An 8,617-nucleotide genomic window follows, 5' to 3' on the forward strand; every position below is an offset into this window, starting at 1 on the left:
AGCTCCTCCTTCCTCTTCCCCCACCTCCTCCTATTTCCAGCTTTGCTCTCCTCTAGACTCATCAGTTTCCATCTCACTACCATCTTTTCCAATATCCTTTGAGTCATTCTCTATCTTCCTTTGAATATCCTTGTCCTCTTGAATTTTCAACCTAGTAGTATGTTTGCTCTTTTTGCTCTGAGTCGACTCTTCCTTGCTAGGCCCGCCTTCCTCCATCTTTCTCTTACCTTTCCCCAGAGACGTAGACAATCTCTTATTTTCTTGAATAGAAAGGATTTTGCAGTCCTCATAAATGAGCAAAATGAGGCCACAATGAAGCACCAGAGTTGTAGGGTTCTTTCTATGCTTATTAAGAGACCTCGATAGAGACCTGAAGAGGTAGTAGGGAAGGGAAATCCTCTTCTCATGCCTGAAATGATTTGACATCACAAAATGGTATGTGTGGACCCTAGTAAAATGACCCTCCATAGTAATGTATTCCATAATAGCATTCAACACACAACCCCAAATTTTCTTAATGTTGGAAGCGTCATAATAGCCCCCGTAGCTTTACCAATTTTTGCCCTCTCCTTCTCTTTGCACGAAAAAAGATTAACTGCATTATTAGAAACTTTCAAGTCTCTAAATAAATTAAGACCTAAGTGGGGCATACTTGTTACCGTGGCTATGAGGTCTACATCTAGCTTAAACCTCACACCATGAATTTTGAATGATTCATTAATCCAGTTTTCAGTGACTTTGGTGACTGCTAGGTTAACTCTGCCTTTATCATAATCAACTAGCTTCTCCATGAAATTCTTCATGAATCCTTTTTCCATCTTAGTCCATATCTTTGGCATTTCCTTCCACCTAGAAATGTTATCCAATTCCTCTCTCCTTAGATCCCCCCATTTTAAAGTTCGTAATACCAAGTGTGTTCTTTTGCAATTTCAGAGCTTCCTTCCAATTGACTCTCAAAATTTTGAAAATGTTAACCCACAAAGTCTGTGGAATTTTAATATCTTTGATTAGGATTCTGTCATTCTGCCAGGTCATCATTACCTTTCTATAAATGTGAAGATTACTCATTAAAACTTTCATAATTGATTGTACGATCCATCTTTCCCCATGAATCTGTCCTTTCTTAAAAGATCTTTAATATTAAAATTAATATTACCTTCCCCATACCAAATACTTTGAGCTTCATAAATTACACCTAGGTTTCCTAGACCATCCGCTACCAAATTTTTTTCTCTAAAGGCATGTTCAATTATAATAAATTTAAAGCTATCTATAATTTATCTAGCTTTAAAAATTATATTTTCTATAGACCACAATGGCTCAGTTTCTCCCTTCAGGTACCTTATAATGTTTAGAGAGTCTCCCTCCAACCATAAGTTATCATGATTTAGATTTTTTGCAATAATCAAAGTATTCAAAGTTGCAGAGGCTTCAACTTAATGACTACTTTGATTACCCAGAGGGCCAACAACTACCACAAGGCAACTTCCAGCAAAATTCCTGACAATGTCCCCATAACCAGCTTTACTCGGGTTCCCCTTAGATGCCCCATCAAAGTTGGCCTTAATCCATCCCTGAGATGGAAAGCACCACACAAGACCATCCCTGCCCTTATCCTTACTAGATTTGATATTAGAGAGGTTCCATCTGTCATTAAAATTCTCCTTAGTAGCTAAACCATGATCAGTTCCATTTAAACATTCAAATATCCCTCTATAGATTTTAGCCACCACAACTTTAGGGTTAGCACTTTTATCCCTAATAATCAGGTTGTTACGCTCCTTCTAGATATTCCATATAACATTAGGGAGAGTAATCTTCCACAACTCAACATTCCTAGAGTTGGAATTAGGACAATACCATTGCTGCCAGAATTCCCCCAGAGAGTTTGGGAAAACCAAGCTCAGCTTCCACCTACTAAAAATAATATTCCAGATTTCCTGACTGAAAGTGCACTGGTAGAGGATGTGACAAGCAAACTCCTCTTCCCTGCAACAAAGAGAACACCTGTTAGGGAAAAAAAATCCACACTTTTGGAGGTTATCAAGAGTGAACACCTTGTTTTGGATAAAAATCCAAAAGAAGATATTAACTTTGGGTATCAACTTCTTTATCTGCACTTTAGCCCACAAAGGAATCTCTTCCGGAACTTTGTTGTGGATAGCCACCACCGAAGACATAGAGTAATTCCCATCTGAAGTCTCTCTCCAAATCAAACTATCCTCCTTATTGTCCCTAAAAACATTAGAAGAAAGCAGAATCTCTAGAAACTTTAATCTCGGACATTGTTGGTTGAACTCAATCCACTTCCCGTTTCTCCAATAGTCTCTGACAGACCCACCATACCTATTTTTGAACCAATCTTTCCATTCCTTAAGGATAGGAATATCCTCTAGAGGTTTATCTAAGAGCCATCTATCTTCCCAAAATCTAATAATTCTACCATTCCCCAATTTCCACATTCTTCCAGTAGCTAACTAGCTTTTAGCCATTTGAATTGCATTCCAAATTGCATAACCTTCAACAGAAAAAGAGTTATCAAGAAATTCCTCCTCAGATGGTTGCATATAAATATATTAATCCATCCAGATTAAAGTCCATTCTCTTTCCTCCCCTTTCATTCTCCAGCTTTATTTAGCTAACAAGGCATTATTCATAGAAATAATATTCCTTAGACCCAACCCCCCAAAAGGCTTAGGAGTACAAATTTTGTTCCAAGCAATAAGGGGTATTCTATTTTTGTCTTCCACTCCCAACCAAAGGAACATTTTTTGAATTCTCTCAATTTCCTCTACAAACTTTCTGGGGATTTTAAACAGACTAAGGGCATAAATAGGCAAATTTTGAAGAGTATCTTTAAGCAGCGTTACCTTGCCCACTTGACTAAGGATAGCTCCTTTCCACCCAACCAATTTAGAATTGAATCTATCAACCAGCTTCATCCAGAAATTCTCTAAAGGCTTTATACAAAGTGGGAGCCCCAAATAAGTTGAAGGAAACTCATCAATTTTACGTCCAAGGATTCTTTCAATCCTTTCTTGTCTTTCAACAAGGGTATTATTGAAGAACAAAGAGCTCTTATCCCAATTAATTTTTTGGCCGGAAGCAGTTTCATAAGTGTCCATAACATTCTTCATATTTCTTGCTTCCCTAATAGTATCTTCTCCCATAGTAATCAAATCATCCACAAACTATTCATGAGTATAGGTTATGTTGGAAGATGAAGGTTTAAGGCCTTTGAGTTTTCCATCTTCCTCATTTTTTATAATATATCTGCCCAAACTTTTAGCTAAAATAGTAAACAAGATAGGGGAGATGGGATCCCCCTGTCTTAAACCTATAGAACTTTTGAAGAAACTAGAAGGGGATCCATTAACAATAACTGTAGAGGAGGAAGTTTTAGTCAACTAGGAGCAGAGCTGAATCACATTTTCCCCAAACCCGAAAGCTTTCATAATTCTGAAAAGGAATTGCCAATTCACTCTATCATAGGCTATAGACATATCCAACTTAAAAAAAAAACCCTTGATTTTTTGCAACAGTTAAAGAGTGAATATTTTCATGAACTGAAATAATAGAGTCCACAATCTATCTACCAGGGATAAAACCATTCTATTGAGCTAAAATAATCCTTCAAAGAATATCCAGCAATCTAGAGGTAAGAACCTTAGACATAATCTTGTAAACAAAATTACAAAGACTAATAGGTTTGAACTTATTAAGAGAGTCGTCTCTAGAAACCTTCAGAATAAGAATGATGAAGGTCACATTCAATTTTTTTAAAAGCCTCCTTGAACCAAAGAATTCTTTAACTCCATTACAAATATCCATCTCCACAATATGCTAGATGATTTGGAAGAACATTGGAAAACCATCCCGACTAGGAGACTTATCTCCCTGAAAAGAAAACACAGCCTTTTTGATTTCCTGATTAGAAGGGATCGAGAGAGATATTTGTTGTCATCCTCATTTAAAATGGGAGGGATAGCCTTCACAAGAAGGTCTTGATTTTTGATATCCAGATCATCCACCCCTCCCAGAAGATTGCTGAAAAATCCAAAGCTTCCTTTCTTATATCATTTTCATCTGATAAAGTCCCCCTATTGTAAGATAACCTAGAAATCCTGTTACCTGCCCTATGATTTAGAGCTGTCAAGTGGAAAAACTGGGTGTTTTTATCACCTTCCTTCTACAAGGCTCTTGATCTTTGTCTCCAAAATGTCTCTTCATTAGAAACAATTGTGTGGTATTTAGATAGAACCCATTTTCAATAGATCTCAAGTCCTCTGAAAGCCCTTCCTCTTGGATTTTATCTTGGACTTCCTTAATTTCAATCTTAATTTGGGCTTTGCTTTTGAAGATATCACCAAATATCTCTTTGTTCCATATTTTGATTTTGGCCTTTATAATGTTAAGCTTTTTGGTTATTCTAAATAAAGTTGTTCCCTCAACCTCAGAATTCCACCAATCAACAACACAAACTTCCAAAGATGGGTGGGATAACCACGCTTTTTCAAATCTAAAAAGAAAATTTCTCTTAGTAGAAAAAGAATTAGCAGTAAAAGAAATAGGTTAATGATCAGATCCAATAATAATAATTGACGCCAAAGAGAAACTATACTTAGAAAGCCACTCAGGAGAAATCGGGGATCTATCCAACCTTACTTGAATAAGATCAGATCCAGTTTTGTGATTGGTCCAAGTATAATTAATTCCTTGGAGATCCACATCCATTAGAGCTTGATCGTTAATAAAATCCATAAGATTTTGTCTTCCCTCCAGCTGAAAAGGGAGGCCTCCCATTGTTTCATCCTCTTTAAGAGGTTTATTGAAATCTCCCATTATTATCCAACTTTTATCAGCAAAATTTAGTTTGTCGTCAGCAAGACTCCTCCAATATTTAGATCTCCCAGCATTAGAGTTAGGCATATAGACATTAGTGATAACCCAGACAAAGTTATCCTTAATATGCTCAAGCAGAACTGAAGTCCTATTAACTTCTGAAATGATTTCCTTCCCTATAATAGTATTTTGGTTCCAAAAAATCATTGTTCCTCCAGAGGCACCCTCCGAACTGGCTCCAATAACTCGATTATTTTTTAATATTCTAATCCTTTCCACTTTATCCTTACACATCTTAGTTTCCTAAACAAGGACAACATCCGGTTTATGATCTCTTATAATGTTACGTAACACATCCTGCTTATCGGGGGCATTCAACCCTCTTATATTCCATTAAATTATCTTCATAGTTTAACCGGGGATAAGGCTGACTCAATGGAGCTTTGTGTTCCATCAACACGGTTCTTCCAACTTTCCTATTCCCTTTGATTTTTTAGAGAAGGTCTCCCCTACTTTTTGTTGTGACTTCCTACATCTACCACTTTCTTATTCTTGCTTCTAGTTGAAATACCTCCATTGGGTCCTCCATTATTTGATTTGCCTTCTTTAGTACTGAGAATCCTATGATTTCCCTCAAGAACCACCATTTCCAAAATTTTAGGTGGAGTTTTGTATTGGATCGGCTTAGGACTTCCATGGGTTAATAAAAGAAAAGGCTCAAAATCCGAAATGTCATAGTCCTGCGCTTCATTAAAGCCTCCCCCATTTTCTTTAGTATTAGATGAGGCAGAAGCATCATCATTGGAACTCTCATCAACTTTATCCTAGATAATAGGCCCTCCCTTCTGGTCCTTTGATTCACATTTATGAGCATTTACATCTATTCTTTTCTCTTCCTCCTTGTTTCTCTTTATTTGATTATTAGAACATGCACAAAAAAAAATTTCATTATTACTATTCATATCCTTCTTTTCCTCATTTTCCAACTCTATCACTTCCTTGACAGGAACACACTCTACAGTTGGGTCTTCCCTCTTCCCTTTTATTTCCCATTTCTGCTTCAAACTACTATCACTCTTACCACTCTTACTCTTCTTGAGCGGGCAAGATTTCGCCCAATGACCCGACTTTTTACAATGAAAACAAGCAAACGGGAGAGATTCATATTCAATCACTTGGGTCAACTTCCCCAATTTAGATATTATCTCAATAGATTGGGGTGTTGGAAATATTACAAGGATATTGAGAAGGTTGTTGATGATTATGGACATAACTGATTAAAGATGTTTTACTATCTTGATATTATTATTTTGTCATTGATGTCAAGAAATTGATTTTCTAATTCAGTATGATGTTGCCATATCTTAAGAAATATGATATGAAGATTATAAAGAAGTTGGTAAAGACACAAGAAAGAATATGATGAATAAAGGGATAAGTTATTCAGTGGGAAACTCTACTGAGTCAGACAATGATGAGATCTTGATGTTTTAGATTGTTTTAACATCATACATATGTTGTAAAATGTAAAGGTTAATACTACACTATGATATCAGGCAAGAACCTAGTCAGTAAACCCTAAGGTTATTGCAGTCGGTTAATGAAGACAAAATGTCTACCGAGTAAAGTTTAGTATTCACTGAGTTGTAACCAAGCTATAACAAAATGCATTAAATGTTTACATGTGATATTTAATGAAAGAAGCTGATGAGCTGGATCGGATCAATGATTGGCAAGCTGTGGAAGAAGTTTGTTAACAAATCTAAGGCAATGGAAAGTCAACAAGAAGATCTACAACTCAGATTGAACTGCATTACCCTAACACAAGTTCCAAGGTGAATGTGCAAGTTCCGAGGCAGGGTAAAACATTTTCAGATCAAAAGATACAATGAACCTGGACAAGATTGAAGATCTGATGGCTATGATTGATCATGGGAAATGTGATCAAGGAGATTAAGCGGTTAGAAGATTGTTTATAAATAAGGAACTATTGATAAACAATGTATGCGGGCAAGTGTATGCATAGGGATGCTACATAGTGATTACTGAGCATAGAAGCTTGAAGACCTATTAGAATAACAGAGTATTGATGCCCAGCAGATAGACAAGATTAGTTCTATGTCTAGATTGTATTGAACAAATAAGAATCTACTTTAGCATTTTAGATGTGAAGTTGTAGACAGATTGTATTACTATTATTTTGTGAAAGTGATAGAAAATCTCTTAACCGAGTGGACTTAACAGTATTATATGTAAATCCTCTAACAAGGTGACATTCTGATTGAGTGTTTGAAATCCTTTGACAAGGTCACTTCTAACAAAGTGAAGATCCTAACAGATCTGAGGGAAATCCCTTAACCAAGTCACATCTAGCAATGTGTTTTGTAATCTTTAACAGGATTGGCTTTTAACTGAGCATACTCTAGAAGAGTATATTTCTTAGTGGGTCCGAAATCCCACAGTGGTTTTTCCCTATTTGGGTTTCCACGTTAAATCTGGTGTTATGATGTTTATATTGTTCATATGCTTTTGAGTTTGCATGTTTGACAGTTTTATTATATGACTGATATATGTTACCGAGGTTGAATCTAATGTTTTCATTGATGATTAAGTTTGTATGATTCACCCCCCCCCCCTCTCATCTTGTTGGCTATTGGATCTGTACTTATATTAAGTATCAAAACTATCAATTGGTATCAGAGCTTTGGACTCCAAAAGGAAAGTTTAAAGGCACTTGAGTTAAAGATCCAAAGATGTATAAGAGGGATGCACCTAAGTTGAACAAGTCAAGTTTCTCTACATGGCAGAAAAGGATGAAGCTACATCTATCAAGAGTTGGAGAATATGCTATATACTATCTGGAGAATGATTTTGTTGCACCGAGCACCTATCCATTGACTATGGAAGAGATAAAAGCGAAGCAAGAACACATTCAAGCAATGATTGAAATAACATCTGCATTGACCGATTCTGAGTTTAATGATCTAGAAGGCTGCAATGATGCAAAGGCAATGTGGACTAAGCTCATCTCTGTATATAGAGGAGATGAACATGTTCAAAGAGAAAAAGTTGATAGTCTAAGAGGAAAACTTGAATCTATGAGGATGAATGAAGGTGAGAACATAACCCAGTACAGTACAAGACTAAAGGAGATTGTAAATCAAATCAAAGGAGCAGGAGGAACTATTGAAGAAAAGGATGTGACAAGTAAGTTGTTAAGAACCCTTCTACTTGCCTATGCAATCCGAGTATCTGCAATCAATGAATTGAGGTTTGTATCTAATATGCCAGTTTCCTTGGATGCTACTATTGGTAAGCTACATGCATTTGATTTAAGTAATTTTGATAACAGTGGGTCATCGGTAAATAAAGTTGAATCTGCATTTAGTTCTTTTCATCTGAATGAATCTAATGATTACAATGAAATAAAGTATAAGTACTCTGAAGGAGATCACAGTGGAGCAAGTGAAAGATTTCAGAAGAACATGGAGGAGGTACATAAACTATATGAAGAAATCAGAAAGCAAGAAGAGTTTGAAGCACTATTGGCCAAAAGGTTACCAAGAGGCAAAGGTAAGTATAAAGGAAAACTACCCTTGAAATGTTTCAATTGTGATAAGATTGGACATATGGCTTCTAACTATCCTGACAAAGATTTTACTGAAAAGAGATATTACCGAGATGACAGATAGAAAGATAATCATTACAGAGGACACCGAGACTTCAGAACAAGAGATAGAAAGACATGCTTAATTGTTGACGAGGAATCTGAAGA

This window comes from Cryptomeria japonica, chromosome 7, assembly GCF_030272615.1.
Source record: "Cryptomeria japonica chromosome 7, Sugi_1.0, whole genome shotgun sequence".
Lineage (NCBI taxonomy): Eukaryota > Viridiplantae > Streptophyta > Pinopsida > Cupressales > Cupressaceae > Cryptomeria > Cryptomeria japonica.